Here is a 23,807-nt window from a genome sequence, read left to right on the forward strand (position 1 = left end):
TAATGACACGGTGTGATATGTTTTGTGTTGGTCATCTAAGATAATATTTACCTCATTTCCGCCCCTTGGTAAGGATCACATTTGTTTTATTAAAACGTACACAAATATAATTATGTCCTGATATGCAAAACCTTGAATTCAAAGAGGGTGTATTTGCTTTTTATGTTTTGCTGAGTCATTGTAAGCAGTATATAATGACAGGAGTGTTTATATATTGTGCAGAAGTGTTCTTTTGTGCAATAAAAACAGCTTATTGCTGTAAAAGGTGCTTGAATGTTGCACTCAGGCGAGATCAGCTGTTCTCGGTAGGAGACCTCCATCTGCTACAGCAGCTTCTGCAAGTCCTGAACCGTGCAACATTTTAAAAAAGAGCCAGCAAGAGAGGTCTCGTGAGAGCCTACAGGTAAAAATAGATGTAAGCCCCATTTTCTACAACATAACAAACATGCACGCGTGCACTTACATGCACACAAATGTCCACGGCCATGAACGGGGGGACACCTGTGGGCTGCCTACTGCCTCAAGCTCTTTGATTCCTGGTGTGCTTTAATCTGTGCTGTGCCTTTGCCTGCCTTTGAAGTGAAAATCCACATCACCTTCGGCCCTTGAGCTCACTCATTCACTCTGCAAACACACACACAAACAGAAAAACAAAACACAAATGACCACCTGCTATCTATGTGGTAGTAAAGGCAGGCCAACATCTCATCTAAGACCCAAACTCTCATTCATACTCTTCTCTTTTCCACTGTGCCAGGGGCAAGCTGGGCCCTAATTTATCCCAGCAGTTATTTTAGGGTCTGTGTAACATATATCACCCTGTCGGCTGTAATACATTTATATCTACAGAAATAGAAACTAGTGCCCAACTTTGGTCAGCCACAAAAATCCTTTAATATCTGGGGGAAAGAAGATTTTGGGCAACAAATTGTAGAGAAAGAAAAGGGGAGGGACATTTAGTTCTACTATCCCATATTTGGAGTATAAAATGTTATTAATTAAATGTTTTTGTTCTTTTTCTTTCATTAACAACTAAGGGAGAGTTACAGGGGGCAGACCAGTGAGTCCAGGTGAACACAAATAATTGGAAGCTGGTGAAAATGGGCACAATAGCCGGTAGCTGTGCAGCCAGAGAGCACAATAGAGAAAAGTAGACTGGATGATGAGGGAAAGAGGGAGGACTGGACTACATTTCCACACAGGTGGCAAAAAGTAGGACAGAGCAGATTAAAGGTGTGGGGATGTAAAGGAAGAAAAAGGTAAAAAAAAAAGGAGAAAAAACAAAAGGCATGTAATTTGTTCTGCAGCAAGAATTCACTTAAAGTAAATCTAGCTGCTGGGAAACGGGGCTGCTGAATAATGTGCATTATCAAGTCAACTTTGTTTGTTTAGAGTATTTTTGCAAGATCGTAGTTCTTGTTGCCATTTTGTGGGTCAAGGGATCAAAGAGGATGATAGTGATCACCTGCGGAGAGCACATTGTTGTTTTCAGTTTGATTAACGCTAACAATGGTTCATAGTTGTGCTGTGAGCTGATGTTGGAATCGTTCCACTGACCATGTGCAGCAAATATTCCTGTAAATTCCAGTTGTACACTTGACCAAACGGACAGGAGAGCTAAGCAGACAAAAACTAATATTATGACTTGCTCACATCAATCACACAGATTTCCAGCCTCCTAAAGACTCCAAAGTGTGCTCAGATCATTTCTTTACAGCTATGATAACACATATTTCACGTAGAATTTAAATCAAAGTTTGCGAATAGAAATTAAAGCGACTGAATGTGTAACTACATCTAACTCTTATCATCACATTTCTGTTTAGAATCATTTGTAAGCAGCTGAGTTCACTTAAATACAGCATGATCTTTCAAAGATGTACTTTTAAACCGATATCTCAAATACACCTACACTGATTTATTTATTTATTGTATTTTTGTAAATAAGTAAAAATTACTTTTTCCTGTTATGTTGTATAAGACACTAGATCTAGTATAATAAAGGAAGTAATGGTCACAGCTCCATTAACGGTAAACTTCAAGGGATTTGTAGGCTCTCAGCTCCTCTAGCGTGTATGAACTTTTGCTAGTCACTGCGTAGTTAAAGATGTCAGCATACAGCATTGTCCCTGTACTTTTTTTTCACTTTCCCTTGGAAAACAGGGTCATGTCGACAGACGTATGACCCACAAAATGGCAGACATGCGCAGCAACCCGTGTGTAACTGAAGGTAGCGAAAACGCTCTATAACGACAAAGTCATCTTAAGGAACTTTAGATAATCAATTAAATCCAATTCATTATAACAAATCCATGCCATGATCCGCTTTCCCCAATGTATAATAATTGTCTTCATATAAATCAATTCATAGAATTAGAAAAACATCTCATAGATTCTCGAGCATCCAGGGGACGGTGGATGACACCGGAAATGAAAAGAAACTCCCTTTGGACAAGGACCAAACTTGGTAAGGGCCACCCGTCCTCAACCATCTGGGGGCGGAGAGGACAGGAAGGAGGGGTCAACTAGCACAAAAGCTCTAAGCCAGGGATACCTGCTGAGAAAGAAATACAGAAAAAAGAAACACAAGTTAAAGGCAATAATTACCTCCGCCAAGGCTATGACAGCCAGCCTTTTGATTGTATTTTTGACATCTTAACAAAAACAAGGATAAGTTTTAAACAGTTACATCATAATAAATGTCAAAGAGAAAGATAGCCAAGGACAGTGATTGCCTGCAGAGAGCACACAATGGTTCATAGTTTTGTTGTGAATGGATGTAGTTATTCCACTGACCATGTTCAGTAAAAATTCCAGTAAATTCCAGTTGTACACTTGACCGAGGGCAAGCAGACAGAAGAGCTAAGCAGACAATAACCAATGTTTTGGCTTCCTCGCATAGACTGCAAAGATTTAGAGCCTTCCAAACACTCAGCACTTCTATACAAAGTAGATGTACATTCAGTTTAATTCAAGTTTTCTTATTTTGTTGTAAAATTAGTCTTTACTTATCTGTCAGCAACAGTAAAGGGTTGCCATAAAAATGGTCATAATTCAAGAGAAAATTAAAGAAGTCATTGTCAACAGAAGAAAACTACGAAGAAACAAAAAAATAAAGCTGGATCCAGATCGCATACTTTTAAAAGTTTAAACCACAAGCTTTTTCGTCCCTTCAAGAAGCACGACGGCCTCATCTTCAGTGTTTTTCCTGTCAACTCAAGCTGCTGGCAGCTGTGCACAATATTCTGGTACATTTTATCATAAGCCATCACACTGGCACAGACAGTGAGGTGTCCAGTGAGTTGCCATGAGCTTTTTACTGGTCCTTCCAGCATTTCTCACCCTTCTGACCCCACCGGGTCAAGCCAGCCTTAGAGGGGTCATGCAGGATCAGTGCTGCCAGTGATCAAAGGACATTGGTCCCAAACCTGACCACAGGGGGAGATTCACAAAACATGTAGAAATAAGTGAAACCTTGCAGAATACTTACTGACTTTAGTCGAGCAAAGCTTCATAGGAGTGACGTATGCTCTGTAAATAAAGTTGTAATGTATACAGACAATTTCCTTAGTTTATATGAGCTACTGAACACAAAAATAATAGTAATACAGTGTCATAGCAGTCCAAAACAGTCATGTTTTTACTGTGTTTTGTCACATTTAATAATTAAAACATTCCACATTAGGAGGTTGGGGGTGCTTGTGCTAAACTCAAGTACAAGAACAAGTGCAAACTACTTGGTTAATGTATGATACATGATGAGGTATTGAAAATGTGATGATTGAGGGTATAAAAACATGCTTGCATAAAACCAGGCTCCACAATAACAATCCACCCATTTTCTATACCCACTTATTCCAATGCAGGGTCACCCCAAAATGATGTGAAAAAACAGCTCTTTTCTCCCACCAAGGCTAAACACATGAAAAGTCCAGTTGAACTGCTGTAGATAAGAACAGCATCCTGTCACCTTAACCCACCTCCTAAAACCAGTTTCATAGTGGTTGTTGCAAACCCTGCTAATGGGGGTTAGCACTAACCTGACATCATAATGTGCTCCTTGCCTGCTAGTTTGTTGTTTTTATTAGTTGTGCTTAGCCCAGTTTTTGCAATCTGTCATTTGCTGGTAAAGTGTCCTGGAGAGAAAAGTCTTCCAGCTGGTCTGTCAGACATCTACACCACTCATCAAAACCCAAGAAGATAAAATTAATGCAAATGTTGAATCATTAAAAGTAAACCACATGAGTGGAAACTGTGGAGATGTTTGTGTATGATTGGTGTTCTTTCTGTTTCAATCCTTCTAGTGATGTTCCTGCATTGTAGGGTTGTCATTTTGTTTTAGTTAAAGACCACAACAAGTCCAATATCCCTTGAGCGCTGATAATAAAGGTTATGGCAACATGTTGAAGTCTAAGTTCGGTCACACACTTACCAGTGTGTCAAACATAATCCAGGCTATAAAAGCTTTGTTTGTTGGGTGATGCTGCCAGTTATTTGTGTCTCACGCGGTATGTTAACTTTGGTGTTCACTGTCTTTCATTTTAATTATCCTTAATTTGAAAGTAAATGCGATGCTTTAAGGTGACTCAACTTCCTTCTCCATTGTTTTGGACTGATAACACATTTCACAGATAAATGATTTCTTGTCTCCTCATCACTGTTCCCTCCTCTCCCTCTCCATGTGTCCTACTTGAACTCTTTCCCTTCCGTCTTCCATTTCACTTCCAGCCTCTCCACCTCTCTCTTCTTCTCCTCTCTATGTTGGTGAGGCATGGGTGTGTCTTCAGGATTGCAGACAGCAACAGCCCTTGTCTCTGTCACCATGGAAACTGGGTCAGCTTCATGGTGGTGAAGTGTGTGTGCTTTCCTGAGACAGGTGTGTGTGCACATTTGTGTGCTCATGAGCCAAAAAATGTGTTTGACTGAAATTCAGTGGTGTGTGTGTGTGTGTTTGGGGATGTGTGAGGTTTGGAGCATGTAGGAAATAAAACAGACCAGGGAGATGGTAACCAAGCGTGTGCACCGGTGTGGGGAAAGTTGTGTTTGTTTGTGTGTGTGCTCTCGTTTGTCAGTGTGTGTGTGTGTGTGGGGGAACATTTTGCCTTATTATTTAATAAGACCAATGGTGCTTGTTAATGTTCTTATTAAACAGTTTTATTCACATTTTTCATGAGTTTGGAATATAAAATGCTAAAAAAAAAGATGGAATTTGTTTAATAATCCATACATATTAATCATTTTATGTATCATTTTAGTCATGATCTAAATTTAGATAAAATTAGATAAAATTAGAAATTAATCTGTACTTGCAACACTTGTCAATGTCTTTTACAGTAAAACACAAAGCATTTTTAAATGCATGATTAGTCAACTACTCAGAATGTGTGTTTTGAATTTTAGATCAATATCTCAATATCATTGCAAAATTCAAACTTTTATGATGAAACAAATGTAAGACATGGCTGACGAAGCCTTGGAGAGAGCCACAAAAAAAAAAAAAAAAAAAAAAAAAAAAAATCAATTCTCTGATTCTAATAATTACTAAAATTTTAGATATTTGATATAAAAAAGAATATTAGATATTAATTAGCATTGGTATCAATATTTAAAAGCCACTTTGTTGTTTCTTTGTTCACGTAGAGGACCAGCTACCTTTATACATTTCAACAGGCACCTCAACGGGCAGCCCGTCCCCCTACAGCTACGTACCCGGTGGACCCATTGTTTACAGTGTTGCCAACTTAGTGAGTTTGTTGCTATATTTAATGAGCTTTCTGAAACCATTTAGTGGAACCCATTTAGCAGGAGATGTTCATCGCCCTGGCTTGCAGACAGATAGTAATGCCTATTAAAGGTCCCATATTATGCAAAATTCACTTTTTAATGGTTTTGGAACAGTCATACTGGTCCCCCCGCATGTGTAGGAGACCCGTAAGTGTGAAACTCTTTCAGGCGCTCTCTCTCCCCCCTGCTCCACCTCTAGGGAAGTAAGCGCTGAATTGAGCGAGTTTGAAAGCCTGTACGTTAAGACGTCATAAGGGACAATAACCACTCCCCACAGAGCGATGGACCCGTCTACCGGCTCTCAAAGCCCGCCCTCTAAAAATCACCTAGCGCCCAGTGTTTATCCTTTTCGGCAACCCTCGTTAGCGGACATGGCTAAGCGACAGAAGCACTGTTCTGTTTGTGGCTGCATAAATGAACACGAAAACGTTTTTTTACTTCCATCCACTGAACCCACGAGGACTGAGTGGATTCATTTTATTTTTGGAGGAAATGTACCCGGAAAACTTCCAAAGGTTTTGCATGTCTGTGGCCAGCATTTCAAAGAGGACTGTTTCCACAACATGGGGGCATGGAAAGCAGGCTTCGCCAACCGTTTGAAGCTGAAGCCAGGTTCAATACCAACTGTCCGTGACACAGCTGGAGAGGTAAGAGCTGGCAGTTATTTTATCGTTTCGGCCTTATTAGTCTGATAGCTTGAAAATATATTAGCACTGTTGTAAATGTAGCCAAGTCACTGTTTCTACTGTTTGTATCCGGTGCCATTGTGCATCAGATTGATGAGCGTAGCTAGCTGTGTTCTCCGTGCGTCACGGTTTGGGTCGGTAATGGGGGCTTCAGGAATGGGTTCCGGTGTTCCGGCGTTTGTTTATCCTTCACTACGCTGTAATCAGCGTCTAGTAACCGCTAAGGCCTAACCTGTCAATCACCTCATGACGGGCGATGCGATGGGCGGAGCCAACAGCTGAGCTGCTCCACCAGGGTTCCGCCCACCATAAACGGCACATTTCTGAAGCTGCTAAAAAGAGGGAGGTGAAGAGAAGCCGCTGCACTCAAACTGAGGGTCGATTTGTCCATACCATGGCGGAAATATTTCATTTAGATATTAATGAATGGTCTCAGATTGGGAATAAAGTGTATAATATGGGACCTTTAATAAAGACAGGAAAAAAAAGAAAAAAAAAAAGAAAAAAAAGTTAATCTAAACTCTACAATGCTTTGAATTTATTAATCTAGTTAAAAAAACAACTAGATTATCTTAACAACTTTGCTTGTTTTGTTGTTTATTTGAACTGTTCTCAAGTATTATGAAGGATACTTATGTTAATAAGTAGACTAATGGTTGAAGTCTTTCTAGTTTCGTAATTTTTGCACTACAGTAAGTAAACAGTCTGAGAAAACCATCTTCACACAAACTAACAGATCTGTATAATAATAACATTTAAAATAACATTTATTTTACAATGTTAATGTCAAAAGGATTGGGCACCATTGGCAGAGCTACATGCAATGCTCAAGAAGAGACTCCTAACCCTGCGCAGAGTGGAATACCACAGGAGATGATGCAGAGAAAGGTCTAGGAAACACACTGCCTTCATTAAAACCCCCTTTGGTTTCACCAGAGAGCTCCTTGGACAGAGACACAGTGGAAACCTAGACTGTGCAAAGGAGGAAATTAACCAACACCTTCACAGCATCTTTAACAGCCCTGCCAGAGACTAAGGTCCAGGACAGTGTGACACTGTGATAAGGCCACCAAAGCCTGTGGAGGCTTTCGATCTGAGGGGACCACTCCTAAAAGAAGTTCAAGATGTGGTGAGGAGAGCTAGGTTCAGGTCTGCACCTACAAGGTTTACAAGCACTGTCCCAAGTTGTTCCACTGGCTTTAGAAGATATTCAAAGTTATCTGGCGAAGAGGTAAAACTGCAGTGGTGATTTGCCGAGGGAGTATGGATTCCTAAAGAGGAAGATTCCAAGAAGATCAAATGGTTTAGAATCATCTTGTTGCTCAGTGTTGAGGGGTAGATTCTCTTCAGCATTGTTGCTAAGCAGCTGGCTGACTTCTTCCTCATAAATTGATATATTGACACCTCAGTGCAGAAAGGAGGCATTCCTGGTATGCCAGGTTGTTTCTAGCACAAAGGGGTGGTTACACAACTCCTCAGACATGCAAGAGAAAACAAGGGAGATCAGATGATGCTCTAGCTAGATCTGGCCAATGTCTGTAGCTCAATACTCCATAAGCTGGTAATGGAAACACTGGAGAGGCATCATTTTCCATCAGCAGTAAAAGACCTCATTCTGGATCCTCACAGCGAGTTCAGACAGAGAGTCCCAGCAGGTTCAATAACATCTGAGTGGCATAGATTGGAGGTGGGAATCATCACAGGCTGAACCATCTCAATGATCCTGCTTGCTCTGGCTTAAACCTGCTGGTAAAATCTGCTGAGCTAGAATGCAGAGGTCGTAAATCCAGATCCGGGGTTCACCAACCACCAATCCACACCTTCTGTGGGTTGGAGGTGGCTGTGCTTGGAGGAGGATGGATCTTGAACAGGCTAGAAAGCCTGATAGGTTGGGCAAGGGTGCCATTCAAGCCAACAAAGTCAAGATCCTGGGTTCTGAAAAGAGGAAAAGTGTTCAATAAGTTTAGGTTATAAATCTCAGGAACACCAATCCCCACAATTTCAGAAAAGCCTGTGAAGAGCCTTGGGAAGTTTGACAGCAGCCTCAGGGATACAGCCTCCATTAAGAACACCTGTTAGGAGCTTGAGGGTTGGCTGAACAGGACAGGACTACCAGACAAATTTAAGGCATGGATGTACCAGCATGGGATTCTGCTTTGGATACCTTGGCCACTGCTCTTCTATGAGTTCCCAACCTCCACCATTACAGACCTGTGCAGGAGAGTCAGCCACTATGTGAGGAGATGCTACTTAACATCACCCTCTATGGAAACACCAGCAAGCTGTCACTCCACCTTAAATTCATTGAGGAGGAGTTCAAGGTCTTGCACATGAGAGAAGTGCTGCAGCTCCTGGAATCAATAGACGCAAAAGTCTCGGGGGCATAGGTTGTTAAGACTAGAAGGAACTGGAGAGAGAGGTGGCAGTGGAGCAGGCAAAATCCCGGATATGCCATGAAGTCTTTGTAGGGACTATAGCCAGAGGAAGAGCTGGGCTGAAAGCCATTCCAGTCCCCTGCTACGACAGAGTACAGGGGAAGAAGCAAAAGCAACTGGTCCAGGATGAAATGAGAGCAGCTGTGGAGGGGGAGAGGTCCAGCAGAGCAGTGGGGATGAGACAGCAAGGTGCCTAGACTAGATGGGAACAAGTTGTAGAGAAAAGATCACGTGGACTGAGCCACAATGCATCAAATTCCTTGTCCAGACTGTCTAAGATGTTCTTCCCAGTCCATCCAATCTGCACTGCTGGGGTTTGGCAGACACACTATCATACCCCCTTTGCCAGAGGAAGGGGACCCTAGATCTTGTATTGAGCTGTTGCCCTAAATCTCTGGGTGAAGGCAGATACCACTGGCGTCATGACCAAGTGCTAAAGACCATTGCAGACTGCATCTGTGGCACTATTGCCATCTGCCCAAGGTCCAAACCTGGGAAGTACACCAGCAGCTTCATCAGGAATCTCAACAGAGCACAGGACTGGCAGCTGACAGTAGACCTAGGCAGGCAACTCAAGTTTCCCCAGAATGTTGCTGAGACCACTCTCAGACCTGACATCATTTTGGTGTCAGGGGCAACAAAAAAGGTTCTCGTGCTGGAGCTCATGATGCCATTTGGAAGAGAGAATGGAGGAGGCCATGAGGGGAAGAGGGACAAGTACCAGGACCAAGTCCTGATGAAAATTAGGTGATAAAATCATGTCGCAACTTCTTTTAGCTTTTAAGACAGCCAATATGCAGAATTAAGAAAAAGAAATTCTGCTTGCCAGATGACATGTGTTTCAGGGGAATCATTGTTTATTTCAGCAAGACAATGTGAAAGCACATTCTTCATCTACAAAGAAGTGGACACCATGCCTGCAGTCCAGACCTGTCAAACACTAAGACATCTGTCTCATTAATAAACGCAGTAATGAGCTTTCAAACACATAAAGTATAACGTTTTTTAAAGACAAGATGATGCAACAAAGCTGTAAATGCAATAATTTCTTTTTCAATAATGCCAACAAAAGAATTTAAATAAGCACATGTTTTTTAAAAACAGTGTTGCAGGTTCAACATTTTTTATATATCAGGGTTGTGGATTACCTCACTTTCTCCATCCCTCCTTCCTCTTTTTTCTTCTCTTCTGCTCATTATCACAACTAATTAAGGATCTGTCGGACTACCTTTTTGTCCTCTCTCTTTTTCCTCTTCAACCTTTGCTCATCTTCTTTCCCTGGTAAGTCAGTGGGGTGGAATCATTGTCCAATTTGAGGTGATCGTCATGGTTGCCTGCCACCTCCTCCCTTCATCTTCCCTTTCTCATTTTCCTCTCAGTTCATCTCTCTTTCTGCTCCTTTTCTGTCTCTTCTTGATTAAGCTGCTGGATGCCCAAGGTAGTATAGCCATTGGCCTGCTTACAGAGAAGGTAATTAACAGCAGCAACTTCAGCTGAAGAGATGAGGGTTGTTAGCAGGAAAAAAAATCATATCAGTGAAAGAACGTAACAAAGGATTTTTAAGTGTAATGTATATCTTTCTTCCCTGATGACACAGCTATATTCCAAGATCAGGAATCATTGAGCTTAAATTGTGAAAGAGTGGTTCAGAGAGCATGAGACATAATTTTCACACATGAATTGGCCACCACAGAATCCAGACCTGAACTCCATTGAGTATCTTTGGGGTGGGCTGGAGAAGACTTTGTGAAGTGAATGCAACACTGGTCAGACAGTGTACATATGTTTACACACATTACTTACAAAAAGTTAGGAATATTCCAAATTCACAGAAAATCTAAAAGGTTGATGTTACACTGATATAATGTCAAATAGAATCATTCAATGTTAATTCCATCATCTCAAAATTTTTACTGAAATAAAATCTACCAACAGGGGTGTGTAAACATCAACATATAATTATAATTATAATTATGACATAATTATATACATATAATGTCTCAATAACTTGTCATGTGTTAGATGTCTTATTCATCTGATGATGTCTAAATGTGGCCGGTATGGTAAAGAGGACTGTTTAAATACACATTATTGATCCAGAACATTAAGTCATTGATTCATGGTTCAGACTCTTTTGTTTTTTCTTGTTTGTTTTTTTTTGTTGTGGTTAATCACCTTGTTAGAGAACAGCATGTTGTCAAACAAGATCTTAAACACTGAAGAGCTGTACAGGTGCTGTCAAATGAAGTTCATGTACTCCAATGACCTACACAGTCATCAGATCTCTTTCCAAAGCAGTACGGTGTGGCAGCAATTGTGTGATTCGATCATATCAATACGAACCAAAATCCATTACCAGCACCTTGTTGAATCTATGCTACAAAGTATGAAGGCAGTTCAAAAGGCAAAAAACGGTCCAACCTGACACTAGCAAGGTGGACTTTGCTGGGTCTTTTATGCATTCAGGTTTGTAATAATTTGCATGCAGTTGTGACATATTTCCTAAGATCTTGTCATTAAAGATCTTTACAGCACAGACTATTATGTAACTGGGTTTACATGTAAAATCTTAGTAGTCAAGGTAGCATGTCCAGGTTCCCCAAAACCAGGATAAGACATCCAGATATGGACCACATATACTGGATACACCCAAAAAAACGTTCCAGTCATAACTGGGATGCTGATCTAGCATGTAAATGCAATCAATTTGATTGTTTTATGTGTTGTTTCTGTGTCCTTCTTAAAGGACTGGAGGACAAAAAGAACGGAGGGGTGATTCATTTAAAACTTTGAAGTCTTTGAAGATTTCTAGTTTCATTTCAAATTTCATTCTAAAAGGATTATTCAACTCAAGGTCATTCATTCTATCTGCTTATTTTGTTCCCTTTTCTCTTCTAGTTTATCTGGATTTAAAAGATTAAACACAATGAGAACAATTAGATCCTCCCAAATAAACATTTGCTATCCACCCAGCTCTGTTATATATTTGAGCTGTTGTCTTCTGTTGGTATGATGCAACGTCAGAAAGCCAGAATCTCGGTTTTTATCTACATTATCGAAGAAAATGGCAGATGTTAACCTGAAACAGAGACATCTTCTTGAGACATTTTACCTAATCTCATTACTTCACCATGGATGAAAAAGAGGGGCAAGAGGCAAGAAGAAAAGAAGGAGAGAAAAAGCAAGAAGATAGAAAGCATGGTGACAGGTTCGAGTTTCGATAAGTGATAGTAAAAGTCGTAACAAATCTCAGTTGCACTGACTGATCACTTCGAAAAACATTAAAAACACACACAGTGTTCGGGCTGTGATTTAACGTTCAGAGCTGCTAATTAGCTGCCAGGCTAGATCCCTGTTTCACAGATACTCACTCATCCCTCTTACTCACACCCTCTTTGTCAAATTTGACAGCAAAGTGAGAAAGGAAGTAAAAAAAGTAAGAGGGAGCAAATAAAACGGGATCAGACGGGATGTGTGAGGAAAATAATGAACTGAAAATGAAAGAAAAAGAACAAGAAAGCTTTGATATCTGAAAAGCTTTTTCTAGATGATAGAGTATAATAGAAAAAGTGTAAATATGTCCATTAATAGTAATGATAGGTCTGTAGAAACAGCCCTAGCTTTGCTCAGTGTGACTACTCAAGTGAAATTATATTGAAATTAGCCACCATTCTCCAGCAGCTCCACTGCATTTAAGATTTATTAAATGTAAATTTTTTATATTTATAAAGTTGCTGGGAACACCTCTAAAGCTGATTGTAAAAAGAAGAATGATGCGCAAGTTGCTGAGCATAATGGACAATGCATAACACGCTCTACAAAAAACAGTGAGGAAACAACAGTTTGTTCAGTCAGAGGCTTCTTCACGTCCACTGCAACAAGTTTTCATAGTCTTTTTAATGAAATCCATTGCTACAAGGAACAAGAATTTATGTCTATAAATTTTTACATACAATTAATTATTGTATTTAATTAGCACAGCTAGAACATTATTAATATTGAATATTAATTTTAATAGTTTTAACCCTTTTGGCATGACTTTATTTTTGAAGGAAAAAAATTATTTCACCCCATTTTTGGGGAGCTTGGTAGTCCCTGATGATACAGTATATGCATTATAAAAGCTGATCCCTCTCCAAGCAAGATTTGGGTTTATTGCCTCAGGCCAACACTGTTCTACAAGGGTTCTAAAACTTTTCTAGAAGGTTTTCTATAGTAATTATGAAAAGTGATATACAAGTCAAACCAACATATATTTATCAAAGAGCAAGTTCATTTTGACATTGTTACGACCCCTATGAAGTCCAGGGGAAAAGGGGTGGCAACACAAACAATCCGGGTCGGATACGTATGATAAAAACCCAATTTATTTGTGACATATAACCAAGGAATCATTCATCAAAACAAAAGAAAAGTATCAGCTATTAATTAACTGAATACAAACTCCAAAGATAAAAATTATAATCAACATACAGCATCCTGTGGCAGGAGTTAACAGCCCAAAAGGCAATTAGCAAATGGGAAATAAAACAAAACAAACACAGATATGTAGCTCAACAGCATACAACACAAAGCTCCAACAAATGACAAAGATCTGTGATGCAACCAAGCAAGCCACAAGACAGCAAAACCAAGCCTTCAGTGGCAAGCTGAGCAGCAGCCACACTCAGGTCTTGTCAACAATAGCAAACTGTGCACCAAGCTGACACAGGTGCCCAGAATGAAGGTGATCAGGAGCTTATTAAGCGGAGGAGACTTTCTGATTGGCCAGCCACAGGGGAGACGACGCAGACAACGACCAATCCTGGAGAAGGAGGGTGGATACATAGGCACAGAAACAGCAGCGAATTACCTGCAAGCACTGGCACAGTCTAATTTACACACCAGACCACCAAGCTGACAGGCCTAGGGCTATCACACCCCCTCCCTTAAAATACAGACAGCACAGTTTACAACAGTATACCATAGACATAACACAGCATAACAAATAAGCAGAATAACCATACACAGAATCCTGGCAGGTACGAGAAAGGTCATCAGTGAACTGATTGGCTGCACCCTTTTTGTGACGAATGTCAAGGTTGTACTCTTGTACAATAGTGTAAATTTTCATTACATCTTCCTGCAATCCTTAAAGCTGCAAATGGTTCCCAAGAATTTGGAAACATTCTGTAGTTGTTCCTGTGCCTAAGTGTAGCCCCCCTGTTGTTTTAAATGATTTTAGACCTCTCTTGTGATGAAATCTTTTGAATAGATCAGGGCTACTCAATTCGGTCCTACGAGGGCCGCAATCCAGCAGGTTTTCCATGTATCCCTGTACCAACACACCTGAGTCAAATTAATGAGTCATTGTGTAGAACCTGATTGGCTGTTAGAGCCACCTAATTTGACTCAGGTGTGTTGGTACAGGGATACATGGAAAACCTGCTGGATTGCGGCCCTCGTAGGACCGAATTGAGTAGCCCTGGAATAGATCATTAATAAGGATGTTTTATCCCAGGTTGAAAACTACCTTGCTCCATTTCAGTTTGCATTTAGGGAGGGTAGAGGTGTGGAGGATGCTGTGGTAACTCTCTTACACTTGTTATTCTAACACCTGGAAGGCACCAAAACTCATGCCAGAGTTTTGTTCTTGGACTTTTCATCCGCATTTAACACTATGCAACCCTATTTATTGGCTGAAAGGCTAATTGACTTCAAACTTCATCCTAATCTGGTCAGCTGGATTCGGGATTTTCTTACCAAGAGGTCCCAGTGTGTGAAGGTGAATGGTACGTGTTCTAATGTGCTCCCCTCTTCTACAGGTTCTCCACAGGGTTGTTGTCGCTCTCCACTCTTATATATTCTGTACACTGACGAGTGTCACAGTTATGTTAATAATAGTTATATTTTAAAAGTTTGCTGACGACATGGCCATCGTTAGCCTTCTTGAGGACGGTGAGACAGCACACGGGCAGGTAGTGGAGGATTTTGTGAGCTGGTGGGAAAACTCTTTCCTCCATATAAATGAGTCCAAAACTAAAGATATGGTAATCAATTTCAGAAAATCCCCATCAGTTTAAGCAGTTTAGTGAAAGCTGCTAGCAAAGTTACTGGATCCCAGCAGGAGGGCCTTTTGGTCATCTTTTACAAAAATGTTCTAAAGAAAACCTCATTCTATATTGAACTGCCCGGACCACCCTCTCCAGAATTAGTTTATTTTGTTGCCTTCAGGGTCCCGTTAGGGAGACAAAAAGACTTAAAGTGTCGTTTGTCCCTACTGCTGTTCACCTACTAAACGGTAATGGCCATTACGTTGACAGAGTTGTTCTTTTTATTTGTTTTTGAGCTGTTCTAATTTAACTTTGTTAAACTGTAAACTTTGTTTTTGATGTTTCTGGTGTGATGTCTGTCCTTTGTTTGTGCTCTGGCTGCAAAACCAATTTCCCTCCAGGGACAACAAACGATTTGATTGATTGATTAATTGATTAAGAGCCTATCGCAGAGAGTAGAGTGTGGAAATAAACCAGAAATGGTTCTGTACCACTGTCTTTGGAGTGTCAGTCCTCCATCATTCTTTTACAGAATGGTATCTAAGTCATCCTGGCTGTATGATGTCCCCTTCAAACTACAGTCCCACCCCTGACTGCTGAGATTAGTATCTGCTTATCCTGACAGGAGTCAGCTCCTTGCATTCGCTTCAAAGATGCAACAACAATTCATCACCCACCAACGTGGCTAGTTAGTGTTTATATGAGCCAAACTGAATATGGTGGGTTGTTGGGAATTAATCTAAAAACTACACTTCCTGCTCTCTGAAACATTTATAAAGATTTAATCATGCATTTATCTATGTGACAAAAGCTGCTTAGATATTCTAAATAGATCTATAAAATTTGGTAAAGAATGATGAAAATCTTAGCCCAGGTCAAATTGACCCAGACCAGAAGGCACGAAATGTAAACAGTGTGTAAGGGTTAATATAATTAGCATAGATAGTTTAATTAAAATCCACTTCCTTTCCAAGTGCCATTAAGTGTGCTATACAAATAAACTGCCTAATAGCAGAATTAGCCACAAGTCCTCTGAATAAATAATTTTCACTCAACAGTGAGTTCTGTTTAGCAACCGAGAGTTTTAAAATACTGTTAAAAAAACATATCCTTCGATAATACTTGGACTGAAGAATGAATGAAAGAGCGATTGAAAAAGGCAAAAGAATTGAAAAACGAGAGGAGCGGAAGTGCCAGGAGAATGATGAAGGACGAAGAAGGAAAAAGGAGAAGGGAGGGAATAGCGGGCGGAAGGAGGCGGGTGGAGTAGCCGTCCTTCGTGGAGTGTGGAAAGGTCAATTAGGCAGTTTACAGGCCGCCATCGAATAGGATTACACACCACATGCACACAACCTCAGACCAAGCCATGAATGGAGGTTTGGATTTCATTATCCAGCTGCCAAGTTACCCATCAATTAGCATGAATAAGATGATATCAGCTCTTGCTAAGGGAATAGATCTGCACCACAGGCACATGTTGTTCTTCACATGCTATTATCACAGTAAAGTGTTTGGTTCTTGTGATACAACAAATCTAACTCCACCTTTTTAGTTTAGTGTCAGTAGAAAAAGCAGGAAAAAGAGGACTTGAACCAACGCTGAACCGTGCCAAAGTAAAGAGATCAATGGTGGGATGGTGACAGAGGACAGCAGAGATGAAAGAGAGAATAGAGGGATGAGAGGATGAGGACACGCTGATGGGTTGTATCCCATGGTAACCATCTGTTGCTGATGGAAGCACACACAGACACACACACACACTTACCCAATATTCATGAATATTCATAGAGGGGAAGGGAGAGGGGTTCATACTCCATTCATGCTATTTTCAATAAAGCATATTTCAATTAGAGGGAGAGAGATTAATTTTATATCAATTAATGTGATTTCAATTATTGATATTTGAATTAAAAAGGAAAAGGGAAAGGCAGACAGCATGACAAATTGACAAAAAGAGGAGCGGATGTCGTCATAATACTTAATGATGAATAGTTTCTTTCCTGATTCTTTTAGACTTGCTGTGGCCTGAAACCTCAGCCCAAAATGTTTGAGTTAATTTAGCAACATAAATAAAGATAAACAAGGTTTGACTTCTTGCAGAGTAAAAATAATACCCACCAGCCATTTCAACAAGATGTTGGAAACATTTCTCAGAGGTTTTGTTCCATATGGACATGACAGCACAGTCGCTTCAGATTTGTCAGCTGCATCCATGATGAGAATCTTCTGTTCCACTACATCCCAAAGATGCTCTACTGGACTGAGATCTGGTGGCTGAGGAGGCCATCACTAGTAAATAGGAGGAATTCTAGGAATTCTCAGGATGCTCTATTTTCTAGGTGTTACATACACAGCCATTTATTCACATAACCACTTGTTATTTGATTTTTTTAAAATTACAAATACAGGTTGTAAGAGCAGCTTGCACAAGTGACATTCAGTGTTGTTTTTTTGTTGAAAGATGGCTTCTCTCCTCCATAAATAACTTCCTGTTTTGGCATTAACGCAGTATGATTCAATTCAGTTCAGGTTTCTCATCCAGCTCTCAGAAAGGGCGTCAAAGAAAGTGGATTTCTGAAAATGTCAAACTATTCCTCTGAAATGATTCATTATTTTTTAACATTTTTACCTCCTATTACTGAAAGTCTTTACATTCAGGCTAAAACCCGGTGGTTTTATCTGGTTGTCTGAGCCTCTTTCAGAGTGATTGATGCTTACCTTGGATGGAAGGACGCACACACACACACACGCACACATAATAGTGCTAATAAGTAAGTGTGTGTGAGTGGTCCTGAAGTGTGATGGACGTTAACCTTGTGTTGAAGGTTATTTTAATTCCTGTAAGAGGCCCCTGCTGACGCTGGTATGACCACACTGGAACACATTTTCTTCTCTTTCTCTGCACTCAGTGTCCATCTTTTTTCTTCACGCTAAGTTTTTATGCAAATAAGCTGAAAGCATTTTCATGTAGTGTCATGTTTATAGTGAAAAGGAATTATTTATTATTTGAAACTCTAGTAAATTTAGCTCACAGTGTTATTTAAAATCAAATTAAATCAAGTGTTATTGTCATTTTGCTGTACATACAACAGTAGTGCAGGCAAGATGAAATCAACCAAATCTAAAACAATGAAGTTAAACATTCACACACATACACACATCAATGAGATGTCATATTTTCTAGATGGCAGAATTTCTAAGATTGGCTGAATTAAGTGTTTCTAGCAGCAATCTATGATGTAAAGTTCAGTTCACAGTTAAAGTGACCTATTGGAAAATAATTTAAATACTCAGGCTGAAAACATATAAATACTGTGAATACTGAAATTAAAACTAAAATACTAAAACCAGATTGAGGTGCAGAGTGTGTGCGTGTCTGGATCAGCTTGTGGAATGAAGCTGTTCAGCTGCTGGTTCTGCCTTTGATGCTCCGGAAGCGTTTGCCTGATGGCAGCAGTTCAGAGTTCATGGAGAGGATGTGAGGAATCTCTGACGATGTTCAGTGCCCTGCTGCTGCAGCGGCTCTGGAAAGGTTCTTGGACAGAGGGGAGGGAAACTCCTATGACCCTCTCAGCTCCCCTGACTTCCCTCTACAGGGGTTTTCTGTTAGACAAACAGCAGCTGGACTACCAGTATGTCAGGACGCTCTCAACCACACCTCTAGAGACTCCAGAGGATGCTAGTGGTGAGAGAGGCTTGCTTCTTGAGGAAGTGCAGTTCTCATTCCAGCTCAGGTCCTGCGAGATTTGCACTCCAAGGAACTTGACGTTAACCCCTCTCTCCTGTGCAGCCGCTGATGCTGAGGGGAGCATGCTCAGGTTTTGACCTTCGGAAGTTGAAAATGATCTCCTTCATTTTGTCCACATTGAGCAGCAGGTTGTTCTCTCTGCACCAGCCCTCTAGATGTTCAACTCCATCCCTGTACATTGATTTTTCGTATCCATGGATGAGTCCCGCTACTGGGGTGTCGTCAGCGAACTTGATGCCCTCATGTGTGGCTGCACACCTGTGTGTTCGCAGTGGAAAAGCAGTGGACTGAGCACACAGCCCTAAGGAGATCCAGTGCTCAGCATGATGGAGTTGAAAATGTTCTTTGAAATAAAATCTGATTTACGGCAGGTGAAATAAGACAGAATAATAATGGATGTCACAATACATTATGCTGATAACAACAACATTGCATGAAAACCCCTTGGACATGATGAATATTAACTCATGTTCTACAGTTGGAAAGATTATACATCTCCATAGGATGTAAATAAAAGTTCTTCCATGAGACAGATGGTAAAATTTGCTATCTGCAGCCACATTTTTATCCTGGTTTGTTTTCATTAAATTACAAAGAGCGTTTAATATGTCTCAGAAAGAGAAGTCTGTCTTTCATGGTTAATGTAAGACAGACTAACTGTCATGGTTCATGGTTTCTGTTCTGGCTTCTTGTGTTTGGTTTTCATCATGTTTTTGGTTTGGTCTCGTTTTCTTGTATTTAGGGTCATGTTCTGTGTTTTTTGGGTTCTGCTAGTTAGTTCACCTGGTCTGATGTGTTCATTCACCTCACCTGTGTCTCATTAGTTCTTCAGTATATCTAAGCCCTTGGTTTCAGTTCCTACTTTGCCAGTTTATTGCTTTCTGTTTGTCACTTCTGTTGCCACAGATATGTTTCATGTCATACCAGAGTTTTTGCCACCGGAGTCATTTTGTAAGTTTAGTTTTGAATCCAGCTGACTTACAGGTGAATTATGAAAAGATAATTGTAATACTACAGTTTTTTTATGCATCAATTTACAATTTTTCCTGTATATTTGAAAAATAACCTGTAAGATCACAGAGACAGATTGAAAATTGACACACTGAATGTTAAACACTGTTCGCTCATGTTGCTTGAAATATGTAGCAGATTTAGAAAACATTGTTTTTATTTATTTATTTTTTTATAATATTCCACCAACAGGTAATGAGAATACGTTGATCTAGGATGGCACATCAATGCGAGCTGTGGGAAGGTTTCTTGTGTCTCCCAGCATTGTGTCGAGAGCATGGAGGAGAGACCAGGAGGAGATACTATGGAAGGGGCATAGGAGAACAGCAACTCAGCAGCAGGACCGCTATCTGTGTCTTTGTGCAAGGAGAAACAGGAGAGCCCTACAAACTGACCTACAGCAGGCCACTAATGTGCATGTCTCTCCTCAAACTGTTAGAAATGAACTCCATGTGGGTGGTATGAGGGCCCGACATCCACAAGTGGGACCTGTACTAACAGCCCAACACCTTGCATCTTGATTGGCATTTGCCAGAAAACACCAGGATTGGCAGATTCACCAATGGTGCACGGTGCTCTTCACAGATGAGAGCAGGTTCGCATTGAGCACATGTGACAGATGTGAGAGAGTCTAGAGACGCGATGGACAACATTCTGCCGCCTGCCACATCCTCCAGCATGACCGGTTGGAAATGGGTCAGCGGCGGTCTGGGGAGCCATATCCCTGGAGGGTCGTGCAGACCTCCACGTTCGAGCGAGGGCCAAGGATGAGATCCTCATTGTTAGATCATGTGCTGTGGCAGTGGTTCACCCTGATGCAATAACTTACTTCATAACTGCAGGTATGAATATCATGTTATACTACATTTAGAAACATAAAGAAATCTGCAATTAATATGCGATTGATCGCGAGTTAACTCAAGACACTGATGCGATTAATCACAATTAAATATTTTGAATTACTGGCAGCCCTGGTACTGTCAGCGGTAACTGTAGTGTCCCCCGAATCGACAGGAAACAGCACAAGTAGCAGCAGCTTACTGAAACACTGAAACTGTGTGATGTGACTTTGTTTTTTTTTCTTTGTCATAGTTTTTTTTCTCCGCGTTCCCGCTCCACTAACTACTTGTAAAAAAAATCTCTTTCTTCTTCTTCTCATGCGCTACTCTTTGATTAGCGGTTGTCTAGCAACCAGCCACTAGCTGATAGAAACGCAGCTCATGATCAGGACGGACGGCCATGCTGCTTGCCCTCTGCGGCTCAACGTCACATTTGACGGAGTTCCTCGTGGTCTAAATGGGCCAGCTTCATGGCTAATTTATAACCGGGAAAGGGAAAGTTATGTCACAAAACCATGTTGATACGTATCTTTGCGCATTTTTAGTGGCTATACAGAAATTTGGGACCTTTTCTAGTGTGTATACGGCGTATACCTGCGTATCACGTAGACTACACTACCGTAGTTAATACAATTTACCTTAGCTTTCTGAAGGATGTTTTTATACTTCATCTTCAATTTCCTCCATGTGTGTTTTTCCCAGAGGGTCTGAATGTAAATAAACTCAGATTTTATTCTATCCACCAAAATTTTAACCTACATACTACAGTTTTAGCATGTATGTTAAATTTTAGGTCACTAGTGGATTCCATCTTCCACAATGACTCAGGCAGCAGTTTTCTTTGGTCTTAGCAGCAGCACTGTTCCTTTTTTTTTTTTTTTTTTTTGAATACCTCTTCATATTCTTTGTATGCATGTGTGAACATCTTTCTCCAATGGGGTGAAATAACTGGCAGCCTTTTGTCAGTGGTTGCCATGGTGAGTCCAGGTATATGAGCTCCACTGATGATGATTTTTGTACTGGGTAAAGACACTTGGAGTTGATAGAACCAGCTCAAAGCAGATGATCTAGAACCAAAAATGAAGTTTCTATTTAGACTCAGAAACAGGCCTCAGTCATTGTTTGTTTTGTGTTTTTGTTTTTGCTCTGTTTTTGTTTAGTTTTTCACCCTTAAAAGTACTGCTGTACCCTGAACCCTGAATGACATATAACATTAGATAAGAAATAAGAGCTCTAGTTGCTATGACAACAGAATTAATAAGCTGTTGTCATTATGCACAGGGAAGTATTATAGCTGTACATCTAAGTATAATTTTTAAAAGATTTATTTTATTATTATTTTCATTAATTTTACTCAGTATATTTTACAAGCATTTCTTTCAAGTATTTATTTTCAGTTTCATTCATATTTCACATTGTAATAAAGAAATTAATACACATTGTACAATCCTTTGATTTTCATTCAAGGTGTAACAAGTATCAGTATCAACTATCATGAACTAATGGCGTCATATCGACAGAAAAATTTAGTATCACAAGTCAAACTCATGCCAATCCTCTAACTATAACGCGGACCAGAAAAGAAAGAAATACAACACGTCGCATGATGTGAAGACGGCCGACAGCAAACAGTGAAGAAACCATTATACAGCAGTTTAACAAGAATTGCTCACTTGTGGTTCTATATCTACTTGATCCTGTTCAGTGTCACGGGTGTGATGCCCACGGCTATGAAGTCAGTAACCCCCATGCAAAAACACTGATTGAAACAAAGAGAATGAAACATTCTCTTTGTTTCATATACATCGCACATTGAGTTACGTTCATTTCAGCTTCATCCATACAGAATATTATTCATCGTATTCCAATTATAATCCAACTGAAACAAATCCATTTAAAATCCATATTACTTTGAATGGTTGGTATGAATTATTATTATAAATTAGACTATCCAATAGATTGGATAAATCTTCCAATTTAATCCTCCTTCCTGGGCTGCACGGGGAGAGCGGAGAGGACAAACTCACCTTCAACAGGAAGGAAAACCTCCAGAAGAACCAGAACCAGGAAGGGAAAGCGTTTACCTGAAAAGACTGGGGTAGAGAGGAGCATAAAGAAGGGCCACTATGGAACATCTGTGTGACTGACAGGGGCTGCTGACATCAGAGATAGCAAAAGATTTGCTCTGGAACGTGAACTGTATGTACGTAGACGTTGCATTATGGGATAAGCTTTGTGCCACTGGGGAGCAAATCTGAATTCTTTATATTTGAATTTGAATCATTCAATTAGAATCTGAATATGCCTGTTTGAAAAATTGCTTAAAAAAACTGAATCCAAATTACCATATTTGATATTGAATCTTTGTTTTTTGAATGTGTATATTGGTCAAATTGAAACTTTTGTATTTGAAAAAATCCATTCCCTAATTCATTTTCATAGTTCAGTTTCAGTTCTGAAATTCAAATTCAGATCTGAAATTCAAATTCAGATCTGAAATTCAAATTCAGATCTGAAATACAAATTCAGATCAGAAATTCAAATTCAGATCTGAAATACAAATTCAGATCTGAAATACAAATTCAGATCTGAAATTCAAATTCAGATCTGAAATACAAATTCAGATCTGAAATACAAATTCAGATCTGAAATTCAAATTCAGATCTGAAATACAAATTCAGATCTGAAATTCAAATTCAGATCTGAAATACAAATTCAGATCTGAAATACAAATTCAGATCTGAAATTCAAATTCAGATCTGAAATTCAAATTCAGATCTGAAATACAAATTCAGATCTGAAATACAAATTCAGATCTGAAATACAAATTCAGATCTGAAATTCAAATTCAGTTCTGAAATACAAATTCAGATCTGAAATTCAAATTCAGATCTGGAATTCAAACTTCTGTGCCTCACATCCGGGACCTGACGTGAGGCAAAACTAGTCGATCGCAGATGGAGTAACGTCAGTTTTGTGCAGTTGTTCTCAACAGCTACAAGCAGAGGGAGGGCGAGGGGAGGGTGGCGGCAGGGGGAGAGAGAGAGAGATGCTAAGATCCAGGCCAGCCGCTCTCGCTGCATGCGTCGTCACAGACGTGATCTGGCGTGTCTGCAGCCCGGCGAGTTACTTACTAAAATGTTTCCAAACCAGCGCACAAGATCAAGCTGGTCCGTTATAGCCTACATGGTGTATGTACGTCACTTGAGGTGCACATTAATCTGTGCAAACTTACACATATTTTTCTTGTATTAGGAGTTACCACTAATGTG

At 40.1% G+C, this 23,807-nt stretch overlaps 1 pseudogene; it reads left to right on the top strand.

Moving 5' to 3' along the window:
- Nucleotides 1-2,010: 2,010 nt before the first annotated feature.
- LOC121628036 lies at nucleotides 2,011-18,762 on the top strand (annotated as a pseudogene).
- The last annotated feature ends 5,045 nt before the right edge of the window (nucleotides 18,763-23,807 follow it).

Source organism: Melanotaenia boesemani, chromosome 17 (genome assembly GCF_017639745.1).
Source record: "Melanotaenia boesemani isolate fMelBoe1 chromosome 17, fMelBoe1.pri, whole genome shotgun sequence".
Classification (NCBI taxonomy): Eukaryota; Metazoa; Chordata; class Actinopteri; order Atheriniformes; family Melanotaeniidae; genus Melanotaenia; species Melanotaenia boesemani.